The sequence below is a fragment of the Callithrix jacchus genome, chromosome 12 (genome assembly GCF_049354715.1).
Source record: "Callithrix jacchus isolate 240 chromosome 12, calJac240_pri, whole genome shotgun sequence".
In the NCBI taxonomy this organism is placed as follows: domain Eukaryota; kingdom Metazoa; phylum Chordata; class Mammalia; order Primates; family Cebidae; genus Callithrix; species Callithrix jacchus.
In genome coordinates, this window is record NC_133513.1 from 58,908,754 (window position 1) to 58,933,852 (window position 25,099).

The 25,099-nt window shown below is 53.9% G+C and overlaps 1 protein-coding gene across 1 annotated transcript in view; it reads right to left on the reverse strand.

Annotated features, from left to right (window-relative positions):
• Nucleotides 1-24,629, reverse strand: part of UNC5B (unc-5 netrin receptor B) — an 87,726-nt gene extending 63,097 nt beyond the window's left edge. The window contains exon 1 of the mRNA XM_035268057.3: nucleotides 24,114-24,629. The gene's annotated coding sequence lies outside the window, so the exon portion shown is untranslated. The remainder of the gene's footprint in view (nucleotides 1-24,113) is intronic.
• Nucleotides 24,630-25,099: the final 470 nt, after the last annotated feature.

The window sequence follows — 25,099 nt, forward strand, 5'->3', positions numbered from 1 at the left end:
GTGAAGTTAATGAAGCAACTCAGTGGATGCTGCCTTGTCTCCCGCTCCCCTCTGTGGGAAGACACAGGAGGCCCCTTGATCCCCATTTACCTGCCAGACAGGAGCTTCTCTGCACCTTCCTCATCTTCCCCCCACCCTGCTCCAGGTACCACACCTCTTCCCCGAGGCTCACGTGGCTCGCCACCAAGGAGGGAAATGGACTGGCCAAGGTTTTAGTGTTTTTACTTGCCTTAAGGTGAGCACCAAATATTTCTTAAGACAGAATAAAAGACTGACGAAATCTTAGTAAAGACCACTCCCGCTCCTAGTAAAGCTCCCGGCTTCCCAATACTATAGGGGCCACAGGCTGAAGATGGAGGCAGGAGGATTCCAATTCCACCAGGTGCTGCACGAACACCTTGCGTAATAATGGTTCGTACTTCTAATGACTGGCACTCAGCATTGTCAGCTTTGTGCTGAGGACTTTCCATGTATGTATTCACTGAAGTCTCACTGCTCGTACCCCTATTTTATAGACGAGAGAACTGAGGTCTCGAGAGGTGACCCCAGGGGCACACGGTCAGTAAGAGGGAGAACTGAGTTTCAGACCCAGGCTATCCAACCCCCAAAATGCCCAAGCACTAAGCAGGACTGCTCTCTCTCTAATCTCATTTCAACCTCACGGAGACGTTATGGGGCAGATTGCTATTAATTCCATTTTGCGGTTGAAGATGAGGCTCAGATGGGCTAAACCATCGAGGGACACATGATTCGGAAGTAGGGAGGGTGGCATTTGACCCCAGGTTGTTGCCAGGACTTTTCCACATAAGTGTGAGTCTTGGTGACCAGGAAAAGAGGGGTCATTAGGGAACATGCACTTGGTCCCCAGAGTGGGCCTCTGCTCACAGGCTCCTTGGCCTCTGCCACTTCCACCCAGGCAGGCCTGTGTGCCCACCCACCTGTACCTCCTGCCTCTTCTCCAAACCTCTGAATCACCAGGAGACCCGTCTACACCCCCACCTCCTCCAGGAAGTCTTCCACATCCCAGCCATGGAGCTCATGCCTCTGAGCTGGAGAAAATGTGGGCTCTCCCTCTTTAGGGGCATGCATCTTCTCTCATTCCTAAGTGGAATTTTGTGAGCTCCCTGGGGGTAGGTTCTGAGTCCCCTTGGAGCTAGGCACAGAGAAGGGAATGATGTTGGGGGGGTTCAATATTGGGGGTTCACTGCTCTCAGGACCAGGGTCCCTATGGCCTCTTGAGGCTGGGCCTCCCCATCCATTCTCCCAGAGGAGAAGCAGAGCAGGCTTCCTTTGCACAGAGAGGAAACCAAGGCACAGCTAATGGCAAGAGCCAGGAAGTTTCCACTGGGGGCTCGGGCAGGGAAGCCAAGCACCCACGAATGAGGAGGCTACTGCCGGTCAGGGTGGGGCGGGAGAGCCCTGAGCCCCGCTCTGAGAAACGGTTTACGACTTTCTAAGTGGGCCTCTGCTGACAGCTTAACAGCCAGCTCCTCCCTGCCCCAGCTTCATATTTACGAGCTGGCTCAAAAGGGGGGGCTCAGGAATCCGGCCCACACCACCCGATCCTCAGCCCTCTGGCTCCGGGGCCAGGAAGCCATAAAAAAATGATCTTGCATTGCTTCCCTTCCCCCACATGGTGTTTAGGTGGGGCGGGCCGGGCATAGCAATGGACGCTGGGGGCGGGGAAGATGTAGGGTCTTTTCAAAGGCTGCACAAGCACATTCTCACAGAGGGGAACTCAACTGCCCAGGTCTCGGCAGCAGGTTTTGCCCAGTCCTGGGGACCCCTAGTCTGAGCTGTCAAGGGCTGGACATATTCATACTCATGGGGCACCTACTCCAAGCCAAGGTGTCACCTCCAATATCTCATTTAGTCTTCCCAACAACTCTGAGGAGTCTGACAAGATTCGGAAAGGTCTTTGGGCTCAGATCTCCACTGTTCCCTCTTGCCCCCACACCAGAAGGCCTCTTTAGTTTACAGTTGAAGAGTGAGACCCAGAGAGGGCAAGGAACTTGCCTAAAGTCACACAGCATATCAGTGGTGGAGTGTGGAGCTGAACTGGGACTCCCAGCTCCCAAGGCAGTAGGACCCATGCTGCATGCTGCAGGCTCCTGACATGCCAGTGGGTGAGGTGGGGATGATCCCTTTGCCTTCCACATGGGTCCCTCTGTCTATAGATGGTCCACATGCGACCAGATGCTCTCTGGGAGTCTCAGCAGCTCAGGCATGCTACAGCTGGAATTCCACGATGGTGCCTGGTCTGAGGCCCAGTTGGTACCGAACTGTCCTTCCTTTTCAGGCTGAGGCCAAGAGGCCATGCCAGCCCTGGCCATTCTCTAAACTTAGTCCTCAGAGCTGGAGGCTGGGCTCTGGGAGCCCCCTAGGACCCCCCTGCCTGTCCCTAAGTGTCCTCCCACTGTCTGGCCTGGGAAGGGCCATCGTCTCCCACAGGATGTGGCCGTCTGGCTGAAGCCTCCACCACATCCCCTCTGGGTGCTCTCCAGGCCCAAAGCTGAGGAACCCTGACCACGGAAGGAACCCCACCCTCTGTCCCCATCCCAGCACACACTGGCACGGCCCTTAGTCCACATACTCTCTTCTCCCCGCTGAAGTGGGTCAGTTCCACCCAGGGAAACCAGTCCTCAGCTCTCTGCTAGTTCGGGGCTCTGGCTACAGCAGGGGCTCAATGAATGGCCATCCAGCCCCCAGAGGGGTTCGGAGGGGAGGGTGGTGCTAGAGGGAGGTCTGGTGGCTGCAGGCCTCTTGGTCCCACCCCTCTTGTCTTTCTCTGTGGTCTGGGCCCCTTTCCTGATGGCCCCCCTAGCAAGCGGCTGTCTGCAGATAATCAGGGAACAGATTTGGGAAGAAGGAGGAAAAAAAAGCAGTCCGGCGCCAGACAGGATCCTTATCTTCTGGGGCGGAATGTCTGTCAGAGGCAGCGGCAGCAGGGCAGGGAGTCCCACAGCAGAGGCCAGGCACTTGCAGCCAGGGCGGGGGAGGAGGGGCCACCCTGGGTGCTGGTGGTGGGGAGAGGATGGCCTCCCCTCTGGGCCAGGAGACAAGTGGGAATCTGGCCTACCGGGGAGGGGATCTGGATGCCAAATCCTGTCCCCTCAGCCCAGTTCTGAGGATGGGTCTCCCTCATATGTGATGTGTTCAGGATTCTAGGACCTCGGCAAACAGAACAGGGGAAGAGGGGCCCAGGTTCCCAAGTCCCCCAGGTTCCTAACAAGGCAGCAGGGCCCCCAGACCCAGCAGCCTGGAACTGGCTGGGGAACTGTCTTAGCCACAAGACTCTGGCCGAGTATTGTAGCTGCACCTATAGGTGCTCTCACCTGTAGAATGGGGATGAAACCCCACATGCCTCTTGCACTGAGCTATTAGGCTTCTCCCAGAGACACCATCTAGAAAGTGCCTAGCAAAGGGAAGGTGTGTTCTGCCGGGGGCTTTGAGCATTCCACCCCAGGGGCTTCTCACACAGCTTGAGAGACCAAAGGAAGGTCATACAAGGGGCTCTGCTTCTTCCAATGGCCCCCAGAACACTTTCAGTGAAACCCCACAACACAGTGAATGTCCTTTTCATAGAGCAGAGAGCAGGTTTTCAGATGGGGCAGTTTCCCCAGGGCGGACCATAAATCTTGGGACCAAGAGGCTTCGATTCCCTGGCTTGGATTTCTCTGGGCCAGGGCTGAATCCCAAGAATGAAGCCTTATCTCCATGGAGGCCCCAGCAAAAGACCCTGGAGGGGGCACTGTCAAGTGCAGGCCAACGGCACAGGCCCTAATCCAGGTTCAAATCCAGGCGCTTCTGCCATTTCCTGGCTGTGTGACCCTGGGCAAGTGGCCTTATCTCCATCCCCAACTCCGGGTTAATTTCCTTATCTATAAAATGAGGAAGATGTCTCTTCAGTGCTAACGTTCTGTGACTTCACACTTGATCTAACAGGCTCTGCCCCTGAGAAACTTGAACCGTAAGAAGAAGGGAGCCAGGAAACATATAACTTATACTCACACACCATCAGGCAGAGAAGCATCAAACCAAGTGTGCTCACATGGCCTGGAGCACGCTGGGGCCAGGTTCCTTTGTGGACCCTGTTTCTAATCTCCTGGTGGCCTCAGCCAGAAGCAGTTGGAGTGGGCTGGCCTCCTGCAGGAGTTGGACCAGTTCATCTCCCAGGGAGAGGCCAGAGGAGGACATGCCAGCCGGGGTCCTGAAGAAGAAGGAAAGGACTCTGGCTGGTGCTGAGGATTAAAGGCTCACTCCCCTGTGCCCCACCCCAGCCCCACCAGAACCTGGCTGGCCTGTCCCCCAGCTGCCATCTGTAGGGGCTGGTCCTCATTAGCTGCTATGGCAGCTGAGGGACTGGGAGAGGGGGATGCAGGCTGCAGAGCTAGAAACTAAATCCAGGCTGGGACAGTGGCCACCTCCAGAGTTAGAGTGATGGACTGTGGACTGGGAAGGGGGAGGGGAGGAGGAGACAAGGCAGTATAGGGGCGGGCTTGGCCAGTGAGACAGGCAAAGGTGAGAGCTGGCTGGAGCCGCCAGCATCTTCCGGGCTGTTATTCTGGGCAGCGTTTTATTTATTCAGAGGCTGGGGATGCGGCTCAGAATTGGTTAGCTCAATATTTATTACAAGCGCACTGACCTTGTACCATGGACCCCGTGATGGGGCCGCTGCAGGACCCTCTTTCCCATGTCCTCGGTGCCAGGACACACTTGAAAACCTGGAAGAGCCAAAGGGTCCTACCTTCCTGAAAGATTGCCCAATCCAACTCTCGCTTTACCTTTGGGGAAATCGAGGTCTGAGGCAGAAACAGCCTTGCACCAGGTCACAGAGCACACTGGTCCTGATCCCTGCTCTCTTGGCACATTTAGGCCATCAGAACGGACAAATGCCATGGAAGGAGAAATACCCTAGACCACACTGAGAGGGACAGTGACCTGCCCACCAGTCCCCCATCAGGTGCAGACAGAGCTGACGGAAATCCTGCAGTAAGGCTGCCGCTTTGTGTACAAGGCACTCAAGCTCCCTGAGCCTTGGTTTCTCCCTCTGCACAAGCAAATAATCATGCCCATCTCACAGAGGGGTTGGGAGGACTGGGTGAAAACATCCTGGAAACTGTCAAGTCCCGTCCACTGAAATTTATTCACATGCTGCATGGCAGGCTGTGCTGGGAAGTGAGGCAGGATGGCCATGGGGGACTGGTATCCATCCATGGCCACCAAATCCCTTCCTATTACAGCCTCCAAGGCTAGGCAGGAGGCAACTAATAAATCGGCAGTAAGAGCTCCTTCTTAACCAACTGAAGACATGTAAATGACCCAAAGCAACGCCAGGGCTGCCAACTGGCAGAGCTCACAGTGACATCACATTTGCTCCAAGGCTTCCAGCAGCTGAGGTCAGCTTGCAGAGTGGGGCCCCTCCCCCTCCGGCTCCACGCTGAGCCAAGAGGAGCATGGCACTGCCAGGGCTGGGGCCGGGGCCGGGCCACCAGCTTGGGTTCTGCGAGTTCCTCCCTCCTTGTGCACTCCCTCTGCAGTCGGCTCTCCTCCACCCTCCCTGACTGCATCTCCCCCATGAACACAAAATTGCTGCTTCTCATATAACACATACGCAGTAGTGTGAACTTCTGGTAAATGAAGATCTTATTTAAAACTGTGTGCTATCAGAGGAGGAGATGAGACAGGTTTCAACACAGCTCAGCCAGCTTGCCAGGAAAAGGAGGTGCTGGGGGCTGTGCAGAGCCACAGGCGGTTCCTGGGAGTTCCTGGGCCGTCGTGGAAGATGGACCACAAGGCTCCTGGCAATGCTTTCAACTTATCTACGAGGGTCAAACAGGGTATCCCTTTCTTCACCTTTGCAGGAGGGTTCAGCAAGGAGATTCCCACATTTGAGAATTCAGTTTGCTGTGTGGAACAGAGTGGCTTCACCTCGCAGGACTTCAGCAGAATGCAGAATTTTGGATCAGAGAGGTCTTGGAGATCCTCAGGTCCCAGGTTCCTCTACCTTAGCTGTACAAGAGGACCACCAGCGGGGGCTTTTAAAGATCCTGACGCCCAGGCCAGAACCCAAGACCGATTTCTGGGTGAGACCTCGGTGCCAGGTGATCCCATTGTCCAGCTAAGGTTTCCAGCTACCAAGCTAGACTCTTTTCAACCCAAGTGTGTAGCAGAATTGCCTGTCAAAATTCCTATGCCCAAACTCGGCCCACAGTCCCTAAACTAGAACCTTTAGGGTAAAGGCCACGCATGTGCATTAAAAAAAAATGCACAACTGTGGTTTTTCATTTGATGAGCACCTGTTCACAAGGGCCCACTGTGTGCTGGGCACTGTTCTGAGCCTCGAGGGTACGCTGCTGACTCTACACCTGGGCAGGGGAGGCAACATGTAAGTCTATATTCAAATAACCATTCCAGATGGCAAGAAGTGCTAGAAGAAGAATAAGAGGCAGGGAGCCAGGAAAGGACTCTCTGGGGAGGGGACATTGGAGCCGAGACCCGGATGACAAGAAGCCAGCCACGCCAAGCTCAGTGCCACAGCGCTCCGTCCAGAGGCGTTTGCTGATGTGTGAAGTGATGACTCCATCAGTTGCCAAGCCCTCACTCTCTCCAACTCCCACCTCCCCGCACTGTGTTTTTAGGGTGCCTGGCCGAGCCCTCACGCTCTCCAACCCCCACCTCCCCCCACTGTGTTTTTAGGGTGCCTGGCCGAGCCCTCATGCTCTCCAACTCCCACCTCCCCCCACTGTGTTTTTAGGGTGCCTGGCCGAGCCCTTGCTCTCTCCAACCCCCACCTCCCCCCACTGTGTTTTTAGGGTGCCTGGCTGAGCCCTCACTCTCTCCAACCCCACCTTCCCCCACTGTGTTTTTAGGCTGCCTGGCTGAGCCCTCGATCTCTCCAACCCCTACCTCCCCCCACTGTGTTTTTAGGGTGCCTGGCAGGAAATGCTTGGAAGAGGCCAGTGGGTGTCACGATGGCACCTTCTGCCCCTCAGGAAATTCTACAGGCTGCTGGGCTAAGGAGACTTTACAATGCACAGCTAAAAGCTATAGGAACTCTACCGTTCACTAGCCCAAACCCCTCATTTAACAGACGGGGAAACTGAAGCTCAGAGAGAGAAAGTGATTTGCCTTGATGTAGCATCTCCACTCTGACAGGGTTAGATGGGACAATGGCTTCACCATGGAGGTCGCTTGCTGCTGTCAAGCCCATTGTCTTCACCCCCAGCCCCACCCCAAATCTGCTGGAAGGGCAGATATGCTGGCTGCTTGCCATATAAACAACCTGTGTGTTCCAGCCATGGTACAAGTCTGTGACATACCCAGGGAGCTTGAGTGGTGGGAAGGCGGGGAAACCCCACTTCACTGCTTCCCTGCCCCATAATCTTTCTGTGGGCAGAGGTCCTTCCTCCCACACAAGGAAGCCTGTCATAGGCCAGACAGAATGGTGCCAGATAAGGCCATGGAATTTGGAATTTGGTAGGATCTGGAATTTCCCTTATGGGGAAGGCTGGTCCCAGCTGTCCACTCATGATGAGCATCCAAAGGGAGGCTGTGCCAGGCTCCAGGGATGGGGCGGGAGGCCCACACACCAGGGGCCAGAGGCCTGATGAGGTGCGGATGGCAGAGAGATGGTGGCTGGTTATCTTTAGAACGTCCCTCCCCAGAGGGGCAGCGTAGGTCCCCAGGTCACTTGGTGGACAAGCCATTGAAAGCGATTTCTACCTTGGCCACTGGCCTGCCCTGCTCAGTCTGAGGTCCACCTTTGTGGTGTAGCAAGGAGGGGTAGAGGTCAGGGACTGCCAGTCTTCAACCTGCTTGGCCTTGGCTTTGCTGTGTGTTCAGGGGTCAGCAGCTTCCCTCGCTGAGCCATGAGTGGAGGTGAGATCCTGGCTCCGGAACAGGCCTGTGGCCCTCCTCACTCTGACCAATCAGAGCAAGAGCCATCAGGTTCCTCCTAATCCCCAGCTGAGTTCCCCTAGGGAAAGCATGGAGGTAAGACAGGGTGTCCTTGAAGGACAATCTAGAATCGTCTACAATGCTTCTTTTCTCTTTTTTTTTTTTTTTTCAGATGAAGTTGCTCTGTTGCCCAGGCTGGAGTGCAGTGGCATGATCTCAGCTCACTCACTGCCACCTCCACCTCGTGGGTTCCAGCCCTTCTCCTGCCTCAGCCTCCTCAGTAGCTGGGATTACAGGCACCTGCCACCACACCCAGCTAATTTTTTTTATTATTATTTAGTAGAGATGGGGTTTAATCGTGTTGGCCAGGCTGGTCTCGAACTCCTTACCTCAGGTGATCCACCCACCTCAGACTCCCAGCGTGCTGGAATTACAGGTATGAGCCACCATGACCAGCCTACAATGCTTCTTTTCTTAATCTTTCTTAGCCATCAAACGAAGGCAAAAGCAGAGAGGTGATAGGGGTGAAAATTCAGATGGTAACAGTGTAGCTCAGGAGGTAGCTCTGTCTGCCCCCAGCTGTAAAAGGGCAGTGAAAACACACACGTCGATGACTTAGTGGGGCTGTTGAGTCAATATGAGGGTGTTTTGGAGCAACTGGCAGGCGATGGTGGGACAGCCAGAGATGGCATGGGCTGATTCTCACCACCAGCTTTTACTCAAGCCAAGGGATGCAGGGCCTTCATGCACCCCTTTATAGGGTCCGCCAGACTTTGGTTCCTAATGGTCTCTGAGAACTACATGCTCCACCCCAGAAGCACGACAACTCCCTAGAAGGAGACTTGGAAAGGAAGTCCAGGGGAGTGAGAGGGAGATGCCCCAAGGCCCCATGCATTTCTGTTTAGCCTGCCCTTCTAGCAGAGATCAGGGCCTCTGGGGGCTCGGGTAAGCGCTCTGGTCCACTGGGCCGTGATGAGAGGAGAGTGGATGGCTTGATCCATGCTTCCGGCGGCCCCTTTCCCTGGAGAGGCCAGACCCACAACGGGCCCTGCCCCACCCTCTGCAAACTCCTCAGGATCCAGAGGCAGGGGTGGAGGACACTGTCAAGGGTGTAATAAACGACTTACTGACTGGTAAGCAGAACTCTCAGGCTTGGAGCAGGACCTTCCGGCAATTATGCCCGGCACCATCCTCCCAGGGTCCCCTCTACCCTCCGGAGGAGCTGAGGTCCGGCTCAGCCTCTTTTCTGGCAGACCAGCTGTTCGGCCCTGGGGCTTTGTTGCTCCCCATGCACCCACAAACACCTACTCTCTCCGATCAATCCTTAAAATGGCAAAGGGGCTGACTTAGGCTGGCTCACTGGCCTGTGGGAAAGGCCAGTTCCGTCCATCAATCGACAGCTCTTTAGGGAGGCCACAATCACGCTGGAGGAGTCTGCATTTGATAAAGCAGCTCCAAGTTCAATTCCCTCACCACCCAGGCACTCCACAAGTAGCTCCAGAGCATCCAGCACTCCCTGGGCATTGAGGAAGGCTTGCAGTGGTAAGACCCAGTCCCTGCCTTGGGGAAGGGGTGTAGGGTGGGCTCATGGAAGGAGCACTGAATCTGGAGTCCAAAAGCTAGGGATGAACCTAGAAGAGGCCTGACACTAACAGCTAGATTAGGGTGGGTCACTTCACTTCTAGCCCCATTTTGCTCTGCTGCTAAGACCTTCCTCCCAGAGTCGTTGCAAAGACTAAGTGAGACGATGCATGCAAAGTGGCCAATGTGGGCACAGAGCAGGCCCAGTAGGTGCTCCTCATGTGCTCAAGCCCCCTCCACAACTATATATATACATTATATGTATATGATATATGTATAGGTAATGTGAGGCCATAGTGTTTAATGTTTTCCCGTCTGATGAATGAGTATCTCGTAGTTGTTTTAATGCATGTTTCTCTAATTCCGAGTGAGTCTGTTTGAGGGTCATCGTTCTATCGTACTTTGTGAATTGTCTGTTCCTGTCTTTTTTTCCACCTTTCTGCTAGGGCTTGATATCTAAAAGCACTTCATATACTTGATATCTAAAAGCACTTTGTTCCTTGATATCTAAAAGCACTTCATATACTATAAATACTAGCTCTTTGTCTGTGGCATATGTTATGAATATTTCTCTCAACTTGTCAAATATTGTGTCTTTTGACTTGATTTAAGGTGTTTTATAATTCTTTTGTCAAAAATTTAAAAATTTTTACATAATAAAACTGACCAGTTTTTTATTTTATTGCCTCTGGATTTTAAGTCATGGTTAGAAAGCCTTTTCCACCCCAAGGTTAAAAGGAATTTACTCACGTTTTCATTTAGTAGTTGTATCACTATTTACATCTAGATCCCAAATCTACTTGGAGTTCATCTCTGTGTGTGGTGTGAGGCTTGAATCAGATTTCACCTTTTCCCACATGGCTACCCAGTAGTCTGAGCACCATCTATTAAAGAGTCTGTCTTCACCCCAGTGACCTGTGATACCACTTTGTTATGTGCTGTATTTCCATAGACATTTTGGTCTAATTCTGAACTTACTATTATTGTTGGTCTATTCGCCAATTCACACACCAGTAAGCACGCTGTTTTAACTACAGAGGCTTTATAGCATGTTCCGCTATCGGTAGGAATAGTTTTACTTCTTCTTTAACCTTTTCTAATGCTTCTAATTGGCAACTCTAATTTAATCGCATTGGCTAATACCTCTAGATAGTGGTGAATACTCGCAGAGGTAAATGCCAGCAGGGTGTCTATTACTCATCTTATTGAAAGTACCTTTAGTGTTTCCCCATTAAATAAGATACCGGCTTCAGGACTAGGGTGTGTGCGTGTGTGTGTGTGTGTGTGTGTGTGTGTGTGTTTAATTTCAATAGGTTTTGGGGAACAGGTGATATTTGGTTTCATGGATAATAAGTTCTTCTGCAGTGATTTCTGAGATTTTGATGCACCCATCACCCAAGCAGTGTACACTGTACCCAATATGTAGTCTTTTATCCCTCACCCCCCCACCTTCCGCCATGTCCCTAAAGTCCATTATATCATTCTTATGCCTTTGCATCCTCATAGCTTAGCTCCCGCCTGCAAGTGAGAACATGTGATTTTTAGTTTTCCATTCCTGAGTTACTTCACTTAGAATAATGGTCTCCAGCCAGGTGCAGTGGCTCATGCCTGGAATCCCAGAACTGTGGGAGGCTGAGGGGGGTGGATCACTTGAGGTCAGGAGTTCGAGACCATCCTGGCCAACACGGTGATACCCACCTCTACTAAAAATACAAAAATTAGTCGGGTGGGTTAGCACCTGCCTGTAATCCCAGCAACTTGGGAGGCCGAGGCAGGAGAATCGCTTGAACCTGAGAGGCAGAGGTTGCAGTGAGCCAAGATGGCGCCACTGCACTCGAGCCTGGGTGACAAGAGCAAGACACAGTCTCAAAAAAATAAAAAATAAAAATAAATAAATAAATAAAAATGCTTATGATCTGATAAGATTTTGGAAAGGGAATATCTCTGCAGGAACTAGCGGGTAGGAAGGAGACTTTATTTGTCCTAGAAGGTTGAGTGGTCCTCCCCACAGGCTCAGCAGAGGAGAGATGTGCAGGGCTGGCAAGGCGTGGCCAGCCAGGTGTGCTGCCAGCAGGCAGTGTCTGCAGGGTGTCCTGGAGTCTGTGTGGCATGATGGCAAGCAGTCCTCAAGACCCACCATGTCCCCTTCCAACTTCAGCCTCTCTCTGCCTTGGCTTTTATGTCTCAGGCTCTGAACAGTGTGGGAGCAACTCAGAGAGCGAAGACTGGTCCAGGGATGTGGTGGGCTGGGAGGAAACAAAATGCAGAGAAGAAAACTCTAACTCTCTACTCCCTGCTGGGCCTGCCTGCCCCGTTTTCTAAGAATGGGCAGCCGGCCGAGGGATTATGTAACTTCTGGTGGGCACGGCAGATGGTGTGTTGGCTCAGACAGCATCAAACCCGGCACTGACACTAACCTTCTCTGACGTGGCACCCGGGCCTCCTCTGTTCTGATGTGGAGTGTGCAACGGGGTCAGGGGATGGGGGCACAACGATGGGTAAGAAGTGGCCAAAACTCTTGTTGCTGAGCTCAACAGCGGTGGCCAGCCATGCATGGGAGAAGCCAGGGAAATGGGCACGTGGGCTCTCCCATCCCTGCCCCACAGGCAGCAGTTCTCAGGAGGCACTGCCTAGTCCAGGGCTGCTCTGCAGGCCTCCTGCTGCCTCAGATCAGTGGCCCTGGCGGTTTGGGGAACAGTGTCCAAAGCACCTCTCAGGGTGTTTTCTTACTTGGCCCTACCTGGCATTCAGCTTCTTTTGTTCCTTTTGCCAATGAGTAAACTGAGGTTCAAAGAAGGTGAGTGGGATTTGCCTACCACACAGAGATAGATTTGGCCTCAGAACTGAAGATTCTAGACTCCTAGTCCAGTGCTCTTCCTAAATGGATAACACTGAATGGTTATCTCCCCTCGCTGATAACCCCCAAACGATTACCAAATCAACCCACAGGCCTTCCTGAACTGTACCTACAGTGCTTTATGGCGATGGGCTTTGATGGCTGGAAGGCATCTCAGAAGTCCCTAGGACAGCCCCTCTCTACCTTATGTCTAATATGCCCGTGTCAAAAAGGGAGTAAGACAGAGAGAAGGCGGCGGGTTCTGTGGATCTGGGATCCAGCGATCCAAATTCCCACCGGAAGGTGAGATCCAGCAATTTGTGGATTTCCTTCTGGGTGGAAAGAAAAGAAAATCGACCTTCACTGACCATGTCCATCTCCTTTAATGTCCCCAACAACCAATCAGGGCCCCACTTCATAGTAAGAAGATGCAGGCTCATGAAATTGCAGTTAATGATGGAGCCAGGTTTTCTGATTCCAGGGCAGAACCTCTTCATTTGGACAGAGGAAGCTCAGAGAGGGAAAAGGACTAGCCCGATGTCACAAAGCAAATTAGTGGCATGGCTAGGATTAGCATACAGTTTTTTATTAAAAGAAAAAAAAGAATCCAGTTCTCCCAATCCTCAACTTGGAGCTTTTCCTGCTGTTGTGTGTGTATGTGTGTGTGGGTGGGTGGGTGGGGGAGGAGCTGGATCAGATTGGCAGCAGAGGTCCCTGTGCCCAGCAGTCTTGGCTTTCCTGGGCTGCCAGGGAGGAATTTCAGATCAGCCTGTGGCAGGGGCCCCTGACAAGGACAAGTGAGCCCCTAGTTGAGGATGGTTGCTGGGCCAGGCTTGCTGCTTCCTGGGGATGTTTAATCTCCCAAAGACGTCAGTACTGGACATAGTGCCACTGAGAGTCTGGATCAGCCAGACCCTGTGGCCAGAAATACTCCCCTGCACCAAGCCCAGCTCCTACTAAGAAGTTGGTAGCAGTTGCTATAGAGGGCTGATGCCTGGAGTCAGATCTAGCCATGGCCTTTAGATATAGCTGCTCAGCCCACACTTGCTCTCAGGCCTCAGAGCCAGTGTCGATGCGGTGGGCATTCTCTTGAGCCACTAGAAGGCAAGGTGGAGAGAAGTGATAACGGGCTCATTGCTACAAGTAGGAAACAAACATTTTAAAGCTGCCTGGACCAGCTGCACCTTACAAGGGCCACCTTGCAGATAAGTACAAAGTTTACCAGCCCAGCAAGTGTCTGCTTTCTCCATGTAAAGGGGCCAAGGGCACTTGACTGCAAAAGCTGGATAATTCTCTGTGGCTCCATTGGATTTAGTGAACAAATTCCTTCCTACCTAGGGGCTCTGATCACTGAAGACTTTGCTCTGGCTTCCACTGTGCTGGGCACCCAGTGTTGAAAGAAAGAAAGCAGCAGATAAGAATGAGAATCTTCTAATTCTTCAGTTATTCATCCACAGCAGCAGGTCCATGGGCAGCTGGGACAAAATCACAGCTACCTCTGGTGAGTAAGGCCTGACCGTGAGTTCTCATTCATTCATTCTACAGAGATTTATCCAGTACTCTGGGTGCCAGGAATACACATGAGTGAGCAAAATCAGACTCAGCCTTCCTAGTCACCTAGTGCCATGGCTGCTCTGCCATCACCTAGTCTCAATCCATCCCGCCTGCCCCTGCCGAACCTGTCTCCCCATCCCTGGGGCCCTGGCTTGGTGACAAGGAAAGGGAAAGAATGCAGGCTGCCCCATCCAACAGACTCCCACCCCACCACAGGTCACTGCTCACTCTGAATCTCACTCTGCCCTGCTGCGTCACAGAATGACCAAAGGTGAGACAGGGATGGGGGAGGGAGCCAAAGACAACTTTCCTGAAATTCTTGACTCAATTTCTTGTAAGTTCTGCATCCTGCATGGGTGTCCAGGTCCCCAGCCAGGCAGGCGGGCGCCTCTGTCGCATTACAGAGCTGCTCTCCTTGGGCTTTGTGTACTACTGAAGGCAGTAATGCCTCCAGACGCCGCTTGGGGCCGATAGGGGTTGCAGGCTCCTGGGTGATCTCAGCAGAAGACCCCCTGGGGATGCTTCCTGGGTCAGGGAAGGCCCAGGTAAGCACCAGGGACCAGAAAAAGCAGCTTCTCTCTTCCTGCCCCTCTCCCTGGCTCTCTGGCCAACCTGGAAACTGCCACTTGCCACTTGGAGACTGTCCCCCTGTTCTGCTCAGAGATGCACAGGGAGAGAATCAGGCCCAGGCCCAGCCCTAGCCGTAGCCAGGGATCAGCTAGATTGTGGGGTGGAGGAAGGGCATGAAGAGAAGGGAAGGCAATGGAAATCCACAGAGCACCCACTCTGCCAAGACTGCATATGTGTTAGTTCACGTCACACCAGCACCTGGTGGAAGTGGTGGAACCATGCCTATCTCACCAATGGAGAAGCTGAGGTGCAGAGGGTGAGCCACCTGACGTAGGTACTTCCAGAAGATTCAAATCCTAATGCCTGGGGCTCTTTCCACTATACTAAGAGACCTCAGGGCCTAGAAGTCTTGAATTGCTAGATGATCAGACATGAGTCAGAAGCTGAATGCAGTAGCATGTTCTCCTGGGTGGATGTGCCAGACATTCCCAGCCACGGCTTCACGTGCACATCCCTAGCAGGGTCACCCTCTCCATTTACCCAAAGTCTCTCATCCTTCAAGGGTCAGTCAAGTGCAAACCTTCCCTCCTCCATGAAGCCTTTTCTGACCACCCAGGCCACAAGAGCTTCTTCCTCTTGACATCATAGGCATTTCCCTTCATTCCACCCAATACATGGTACCCACATCATGATGATGATGATGATCACAATGATGACAGTAAATGCTACCGAGCACTTCAGAATATGCAAAGCACTTTTATGCATAATCTCATTTATCTCCAAATCTGATGAGACTGGTGCTATTACTACTCCCATTTTACAAATGAAGAAACTAAGCTCAGAACTAAGCTCAGAGAGGGTAGGCAACTTGCTCTAAGACACACAACCAGATGGTGGCACTGACAGGATTTGAACCCGAGGAATGTGACTGCACAGCCTGCCCTCTAAACATTTGCACAAGACCCCTCCAAAGACACACACACCTCAGCTCATCCTCGAATGGTTCCTCTCTGTTGTATCTTCCTAACCTGCCTTGCACCCCAGCATCACAGGCCTGGCACTTGGTCCACACTTCAAGCAGTAGCACAAAGCCCATCAGTTCTTCAAGAGTCGGGCCCGTGCTTTTTTCGCTTCTGACTGCAGAGCTCAGCACTTACTCAGACAGAATGAATGCGCATGTGCCTCAAGTTTTAGGGTGGGCTGGTGTTCCAATGCCCTATGTGGAGACGGGAGTCCTCGTTCTCCAACCCTCAAAATTAGCCTCCCCCTGCATCTGATAAATGAAGCCATGCATGGCATGGGTCCAGGTCTGCAAAGTCTGTCCCTAACACACCCTCAGCAGGGCGCACTTGAACTTTGGAGTGGGTGACAAGGGTGGGGGACCACAGGCCCCTTCTCACATATGCCCAGGCTGCCTCTGCCAACGGGGCCCTTCTCTACCTCCTGAGCCCTACTTGGTATCTGAGGTTCTCAGTCTCCAAGGCAGGAGATGCTTAAGGAGCAGGAAAAAGGGACGGAAGTCCCAGAGGGTGATTTATGGCTTCAAAGAGAGAGACCCAGGGCCGCATAATGTGTGCAAGGGCATTCCAGTCAATATATTGACTTTCCGGAGGGGCCTCTCTAAACACAGTGGTTCTGGGCCTCAGCTACCTCTGTTGCCTTCTAGCTGCTGGGGCCTCTTCAGAGAGTACCAGACAAAACCCCCACATCCTTACGCATCATCCTTCCACCTTCGCCCTTCTCCAGACTTACAGATAGGAAGGGAGACCAAACAATCAGAATTCAGACAGGGAAAGGCACTTGCCCAAGGTCTTATAGCAAATGAAAGGCAAGAATCAGAGTCTCCTAACTCCTTGGCCAGGAGCGGCTGAGACTCCCGGCCCTGACCTCCCAGTTTTCACTCCCATGGAGGAAGATGCTGCTGCATTGCTGGGCTCTCTCCAGGGCAGACTGCATGCCAACAGGTCCTGAGTGCTCACCGGGCGCCAGGCACTGTGCTAAGGGCTTCACCATGCATCAGCTCATGAGACTCTCAAGGCAATTCTAAGGATGATGTTATTATTACCCCCATTTTACAGGTGAGAAACGGAGGCACAGTCCAGTTAGGTGAGCTGCCCAGGGTCACCAAGTTAGTCAGTGACAATGCTGGGAGGCCATGTTAACCTCCTCAGAGTTCCAGTTGGCCATGCCATGCACTCTTCTGCACCAGAAGCCAAGGCCCCGGGGAGGGGTATGTGTGGAAACAGAGCAGCTGGGGGTTCCCAGAGGTGGTGATGACAGAGGATCCCCCCACCCCCACCCCCGACAAATGGCTCACAGAAGTGCTAGGTGGAGGATTCCTTCCTGCCCTTCTTACCCACTTTGTGTTCTCTAGTGGGGATGTGGCAAAAAGTAGGGAAATGCCTCCCCATGGCCACACGCCCAACATGATCCCTACCAGTGCTTAGAAAGTATTTTCTGGGCTCATTCCACTTTTGGAAGCCACACAGAGAGATCCAAGAAGAAGAAAGCCTTTTGCCTCCAGGCCTTACCCCAGTCCTAGCCCACGGAGTCAGAAGCAGCTAAGAGGGCTTGTGACCCAGGCACACACCTTCAGTTGAACCTGGGATGCTAGAAGGGGAAATGGGGCCAGAGGGTTGGTTCCCCAAGGATTGGTGCCCACCCCAAGAGGGTCAACAAAGCAGATGCTAACAGGGCCAAATTTCCCAAGAGCAGGGAGAGGTAAGCTGGCACTCCTGCCCACATGCCCAGCTAGCTAGCACCTCCCATCCTCTCTTCAGGACATGCTCTCAGAAGGACCAGAAAAGGACAGAGGCAAGGTCTGGCACTCATCACCCCTCCAGGAAACCCCATGCCTTAGAACCTTGGTGCTGCTCTGCTCTTCCCTGCATATCATCTGTCACCCTCACATGGCATCTGCAACTCTCTGAATGCCACTTAACATTTCTAGAGTTGACATCAGCATCCTTTACAGACAGCATCTCCTCAAGGGCTGCAGCCAGGACTGCTTAGGAGTTCTGACCCTGTGATGGTTAGTACTGAGTGTCAACTTGATTGGATGTAAGGATACGAAGTACTGATCCTGGGTGTGTCTGTGAGGGTGTTGCCAAAGGAGATTAACATTCGAGTCAGTGGGCTGGGGAAGGCAGAGCCCCCCTTAATCTGGGTGGGCACAATTGAATCAGCTGCCAGCGAGACTAGAATATAAGCAGGCAGAAAAATGTGAAAAGAGAGACGGGCCTAACCTCCCAGCCTACAGCTTTCTCCCATGCTGGATGCTTCCTGACCTGGAACAACGGACTCCAAGTTCTTTTGGTTTCAGAACTCAGACTGGCTCTCCTCGCTCTTCAGCCTGCAGACGGCCTACTGTGGAACCTTGTGATTGTGTGAGTTAATACTCTCTCAATACACTCTCATATATACATATATATATCTAATATGTAATACTGAATAAACTCTTCCTTTGTGTATAGATAGATAGAGAGATCTGATAAACTCTCATATATATATATCTGTTCCATTGGTTTTTGTCCCTCTAGAGAATCCTGACTAACATAAACCTGGGTCCCAGTCCTGCCTCTTCAGCCTCCTAAGTGAGCTTCCACCTCCTCGGTGGGTTCTTACAAGGACAAAGTGTGGTTGCACATATGAAAGGCATTGTAAACTGTAAAGCAACAGTTTTACAGGCTTTGTAAACTGTAAAGAGACTGATCCTCCTGTGGGCTTCCCTGTTCCCGAACAATCCATCTTATCCTCGAGTTAAAGGATGGCAGTCCTTCCTGTGGCCAGCCCTGGGAACACAGGGAAGCGCTTCTGTGACCAAGAAAGTGGTAAGGACAGTGGAGTCTAGCATGTGTGTAGGTGTGTCTGTGGGTGTGTCCTCTTTCAATTGCCACCACTGTGAGTCCCAGGCCCCAGCCATGTCAGTTTGAGATGAGGCTCTCCACTGGGGATGCCACCCACTCAAGCTCTGCTGGCCCCTTCTCCAGCAAACTCCAGAGACCTCACTCCCCTTGGGGGAAACAGGCTGAAGCATGAGCTGACCCAGTTCAGAGAGCAGATCTCCAAACCACAGCCGCTCCCATGCTCTGGGGAAGCTGGAAGCTGACCGAAGGAGACTCTGGGTCTGAGACCCTGGTCTTCCCGGGGGCAGTAGCCCAAGCAGTTGGGCTGGCTTAGGGTCCATCTCAGACAACCTTCCTCCTTCTGAAGCACCAGGACCCACCTTCAGGCAGGCCCGTCCCATCCGACTCAGCAGGGAAAGTTGTCCTCTGCCCTATCAACAGCAGAACCTGGCACTCAGGCCAAATCTTGCTCACAGTGCAGGTGCGGGCAAAATGAGGTATCTTTAGTGCTGACAAGCAAATGGCCTGTGTCCCACCCAAAAGAGGAATCCCCAACAGAATACAATGGATGGAGCTTCCCATGCCTTGTGGTGACTCACTGTCCCATTACACATACCTATTTATACACAAACACACCACAAGCGTGCCCACGTGACATTGTCCACCCTCCCCACACACACACAGCCTATACATCACACATCCTGAGTTACAAAAGGCACGCTCCTCAACACACACATCCATCCTCCAGCACACACCCTGTGCACGCCTTGCCCGTACGCACGCCTCGCCCCAACGCACGCCTGTCACCCCAATGCAACACCACACTCACCCTCCCCTCCCACTGCAAACTCCACCTCCGCCCACCTGCTTAATACACATTCTCACCGCCCCACACACACACTCCTTAATACATACTCTCACACCCACAAGCCTGCCTTCTCTGAGAAACGAGCCGAGCCGAGCAGCGCGGCCAACGGTTAAGTTGCAAGCGCTGGGGGCAGCCTGTTCTGGGAGGTGAGAAGGAGGGCGGCAAGGCGCACTCACTCGCTAGGCGCTGGCGTTAGAGCTCCCGGGACTCCAGCGGACCGATTTAGCTCGGCTGGCGAGGGAGGTGGAGATGGGGACGCGCGGAGTTGAGGTGGGGGGCGCTGGAGAGGGTAGAATCCAGCCCCCCAAGTGGCGGAAATGCTAATCAGAATGCTTACTTGGAAAGGGTAAATTCGGGCGCTAGCAGCAGCCCAGAGCTTTAGGAGAGAAGGAAGAGGAGACAAAAGGGGTGGGGGTGGGGACCGGGGAGGATGCTGATTTATGCCTGCATTTCAGCAAATATTTTCGCTGCCATTAGCGTCGCCGAAGACCAGGAGGAACGCCGCGGGGACCTGTGGCTCAACGCGCTCCGCCCGGACTTGCTGCTCGCGGGGGCCCAGCGGCCGCGGCGGCTCGGGGCCGGAGTTCCAGTCCAGCGCCACCCAACCCCCAGTAGGGGGACAAGGCCAGCGCCGGGATGCCAGCTTCTCCCAAAAAACTTTAGGAGGGGCTCACCTGACCCAGGCTCAGGGAAATGCTCGGAGGTGGGGGAAATGCTCGCGGCACCCCGGCAGATCGCAGACCCTAAGGGGGCGGGAGGTGGCGCTCCAGCCCCAATCCTCTTGAGCCAACCCCGTGGCTGTGAAGTGCTCATACCCTAGGCCTTCCGGAAAATGCTCTCCCCTTGTATTATTCTAATTACGGTATTTTTAATTTCCTTTGAAAAAATAAGAAACAGAAAAGCACAGAACGCACTTGTTTGGTTTCATTTTGCCTTCACAGCTTTAATGACTCTATTTGTGGAAGCTGTTTAGGAAACTGGTGAGGAGGAGAAGGAGGAGGATGCCAAGAGAAGCACCAGCTCTGGCCTGAGCGCCGGCGTTCTCCTCCCTACCCTCTGGGGGCCATCTGCCCAGGCAGCAGTTACCCTGGGCCCAGGCTCCCACCCCCAAATCCTAGCCTAAGACTCAGCCCCCTCTACCCTTTCCTGAAGGTAGCAGTGGCCTCCAAGCTGTCTCCTTTCCACCCAACCCCAGCTCTGAGGGTCAAAGGACCCACTGCCTGCACTGTCCGTTCAGAATCACTAACCTTGTTGGAGAGCGCTTGGAATGAAAAGGACCCATCTCCCCCCAGCCCATTCTCAAAGTCTTAGGCAGCCCATGACCCTCCTTAGAAAACCTCTGTGGCTCAGGGAATTGGGGGTAGGAGGCAGACCTCATCTTTAGCCTGACACTCCGGAAAAGAATCGTAAGACCCTCAGTCTAGGAGAAATTCAACAAAAAAGAGGTGGGGTGGACACTGGCTCCTAACGCTTTGAAATAAAAAGTAGAAACATATTCTGTCCCCAGACTCTACAAATGAGTGTAGAGCTCTGTAACGCTAATGTTTATTTGGCCCTGCAGCCCAAGGGAGCTTGGCTTGTGACCTGTCTCCCTTCCCCAGGTCAGGGCAGTTGCTCAGGAGGCCAATGACGGTCAGGGGAGCCACCTTTGGGCACTTGCCTCGTCTCAGTGCTTCATTCCTGAACTTTGGCTCTGCCCTGGTCCCCCTCTCCTGGAACACGTCTTCACCCTCCCAACTCTCAACCTCTTTCCTCCATCCTGCCATGAGCTCCAGTTTAAAGCAGTCATCAAAGCGACTTTCTCTTTAGCTGCCTGCCTTAAGTGATGCCTCAGTTTCAGAGTCTCAAGCCCAGACCCATGATGGTGGGTCTCCAGCCCAGGTGGAACGATGGAACCAGAAGCACTAGACTGAGGTCGTGGGGCCTCAGTTCACGTCCTGGCGCTACCCCTGAGTCCCAATGTGACCTTGGGCAAGCTGGCCTGTCCCAAAGTGTCAACAGTTCAATAAGTGGGTTGGAAAAGAGGGGAACGGTTTTTATCCTACAGAATTCCCTGTTTGCGGGGGAGGGGAGAGAGGTGGAGGAGAGAGATTACCGGAGAAATTTCTTCCCAGCAGTGGTACTTTCACTTTAATGAGAAAATCCATTAAGACACTTGATTTTCCATTTGTTTAAGTGAGATGGCTGTTTGCTACAGTGAGTGCAGAGGGAAACGAGGACAGGCTTACACACACACACACACACACACACACACACCAAGCAGAGACACTAGAAAACTCTGATTTTAATTGCATCTTAAAAAGAAGTATTATCCTGACACCTCGGCTCCTTCTCAACCATCCCAGTCAGAGGCCATGGAAAGGCTCATTAAAAGCTCCAGGAAGGGCTGAAAGGTGGGGTGGGAGGAGAGTTCCAGGGCCAACCAGAGCTTTTGAAGTGGCCTTTTCTGGCTAGTCACTTGCTGACATCACCTTCTAAGGGTCTGGGATTTTATGGTTCTAGTTTTGATTTCTCCACCATCAGACTTTACAGCTTAAAAAAAATTCTCAGTGCTGTAAAGGGAGCTCATTCCCATATTCACTAGGGATGGGTGGGGTGGGGAAAATGAGAGAGAGGTGCCTGCCACTTGAGGGGAGCCTGGACACACCCAGGAAAGATCCTTCTCGGCAGGGACAGCCTGGCCTGCCATAGTCTGTTATGGGGTTCATGGCAGAGGGGTGGGTGGATAAGAATGGGAGGGAGGGTCTGCTGGGCTTCAATCAGCCTAGCTATTGGACAAGAGCCCTTCACACAAGTCTTCGATTTGTGGTCAAGTGAAGGCAAGATTTGGGGAAAGACAACACTCTGGCTTTGGTTTTCCCCGTCAGTGAAATGGGGCTTGTGAAAGATCCACTGGAAAAACCCAAAGAACATTCTGAAAGAATAATGCTCTGTGCCTGTGGCATTAGAGAAAAAAGATTGTGTGGGAGGCAGGGCCATGTTCTCCCTCCTGAAGGCAGGTTTCTAAGGGCCACACATTCTGGGCAATGAGAAGGCTGCAGGCTGACCCCACCAGCTGGCCCCTCTCCAGGCTGGTGGGCAGGCAGCTCCTGCAGCGCTAAGTAATGAGCACAATTCCAACACGGCTTCTGCTCGATGGTGAGAAATCAAAGCCCGGTATGAGAGGCCATTTCTGGCTGAGCACCATTCGTGCCCAAATCCATCAAAGCCTTGGGCCTAGGGTTTCTTCTGGGAAAGGTGGGGGCTGGATGCTTTGTTAAGCAGAAAATGCAGGCCACCACCAGCCTTCCTGGCCAAGCCCACCCACCCAGAGAACTACAGGCCAACCAGTCTTGTCTTTCTCCTACCACAGCCCCACATTCCCGGGAAACTAAGTACTTATTTCTGATTCCACTGTCCTGCTGGTACAAAAGCAGCTTCCCAAGACACAATCCTGCCCATGTGCCATCTACAGAGACTTCACCCTACCCTCCAACCAGAAACCAACACCCCAACCCAGCACCTCCCACGACTAACTGCACCCTTTAAAACAAGGTTGGACATTCAGCAGCCTGCCTTCCCCCGTCCCCATCATTACCTTCCAACTTCAAAACACTGCTTTAAATACCAGAGTCTGCCCAAATCATAATTAACTTGGATCAAATGATTGAGTGTTGTAACTCAGGACTTGCACAGGACTTGCACTCCCCTCCCCTACCCCCCCCCCCCAAAAAAAGTGGAGAATGTGCTAAAGCCAAGCCTTCACTCCTGGTCGTGGGAATAGTTAATTCCCGGGCGAGGAATCTTTGGCTACGTGGGGGAAGGGCGGATGGCAACATCGCAGCAGGAGGTAGGATGGGGGAGGGCTACGTCAACTCGTCCACTTTCTGCTCCAGTTTTCCTGCTTCATTCCCAGCCTCAACTCAGAGAGGACTCCGCGCAGGAGGCCCCTTTCCCACGTGGCTCCGGAGCCAAGGTGTCCAGTGGCCGTGGCCAGCCCACCTGCTGGGGTTCGGGTACCAGAGGCTGGCTCCAGTCAGTCCACAGGCTCCCGAGGGAGATGCAGCCCTGCCAGTGACGCCCGCCCGGTCCAGCTACAGGACGAGCGAGAAACATATCCATCCACAGTGAGAGAGGCGGGTTAGGGACTTTATTTCAGGAGCCCACCAGTCCGCAGAAGTCATCTTGGTGGGTCCGGAGCGGTCGCTCTACCGAGAGCGCACCTAGTCTGTTCCCCGGCCAGCGAGAATGTCAGTGACCCATTTAAAAGAAAACTCGGCAGAATCGCTAAGAACTCCCGCCCGCATCCAACACACACACACACACACACACACACACACACACCCCAACACTCAGGGGGGAAAAAACCAATCCTTCCAGACCTGCGGGCCCCGCGATCTCGTGCAAGCTGTGTGTGCAGGACTTAGCCCTCTCCGCTTCAGGAGCCCTGGAAGCCGGCCTCCCTCGGCTGCCGGAGCGCTTCTGGCGCTCCGCAGGTCTTTCCCTCTCTCCCTCTGGTCTGCAGATTCCTGTCCCTGTAGCGCGTAAGAGCCTAGGCTAGCGGGGACCAGACTAGGAAGTTACCGGCGTACGGCAGCGAGCGCACACCTTGCTTATGTAGCCACAGTTCTTTTTCCGCGCAGACGCCAGGCGCGCGGGGAGCCGGGGGGTACCCAAGAGGCGGATCCTCCCGGAGACTCAGACCCTGACTCCGACACCCCTTCCAAGGAGAAGAAGGGATCCCTTCGAGGAGCAAGCAGGGAGATTTCAGCTTCCTGTGAACCCCTTCCATGCGCCCCCCTCCTGCGATGCGGATGCGCCATCGCCCACTTTGGGAGGCAGTAAAATCTACATTCTAACTTGGGCGCCCTTGCCGCTTTCCCTGCGCGCATCGGTGCGACGAAAGACCACCTCAACTTCAGGGTAGAGAAAGGCGCAAAGGTCCCCTAGCCCCGCACCCCCAGGCCCGATCGCTTCTTACCTGCTTGGCTCAGCCTCGCGTCCCAGCAGAGCAGCAGTGCCAGCAGCAGCACGCCCCGAGCTCCGCTCCGAGCCCACATGCTCCCGTGGCCCGGTTCGGGCGCCTCTCCCCCAGGGCTGTCTCCCTGGCCCCAGCCTCGCCGCCGCCGCCTCCGCCGCCGCCGCCTCCTCCTCGCCGTCCTCCCCGGCGCCCGGCCGCGCCAGCCCGTGCCTTCCGTGGGGGCAGCGGCAGCCACGCTGCGCGGAGGGCCGCCTGGCACTCGGGGTGCGACGGGTGCCTGGCGCCGGCTCTCGAGCCAGGCTCGGGCGCGCCCCTCCGGCTCCGGGTCTCCGAGCGCTCGCCTGGCTCCGGCGCTCAGGCTCCGAAGTTGCGCGACCGCTCAGTGGCGCTCGCAGCGGCGGCGCCGTGCCTTGCCAGCCCCTGCGCTCGCCTCTCCGAGCCCCGCCGCCGCCCGCGGCTTCGGCGCCCTCGCCGGCCCCAGCCGCCTGCCACAAGGCCGAGCGCCGCCGCTCGCTCGCCGGAGTGAGTTCGCCAGCAGAGTGGGACAGTGCGGCCGGGGCGGGGCCTGGGCGGCCGAGGGCGGAGCCGGTAGGGAGACCTTGAGGGGGGATGCGACGGCCATCTGGGCGGGGCGGAGCGGGTGGGGGGGTACTCCTGGGGAGGGTCCTCGCGAGACGCTGGGCCCAGCGCTTTGAAAAACCCGGCCGCTGAAGAACCGCTGGATGTGGAGTCGGCCCAATTTTCGCTCTCCCAAATGAAGGAAATGTGCCTCTGCTCCTTCGTTTGGCTTGGCCAAGTCAGCTTTCTACTCTGACTGAACGTAGGACTCTCACTTTCGGCTTCCCTGTCTGTAGTATGCGCTCTGCCTTCCACAAGTGGGGGTCTTTCCAAAAAAGGCTCCCCAAATGAAAACATTCAAGTCATGGTTACGCGGGGGCTTACAGCGATATGAAGCTGGGCATAGGTTAGGATCATCCTGGCTGACC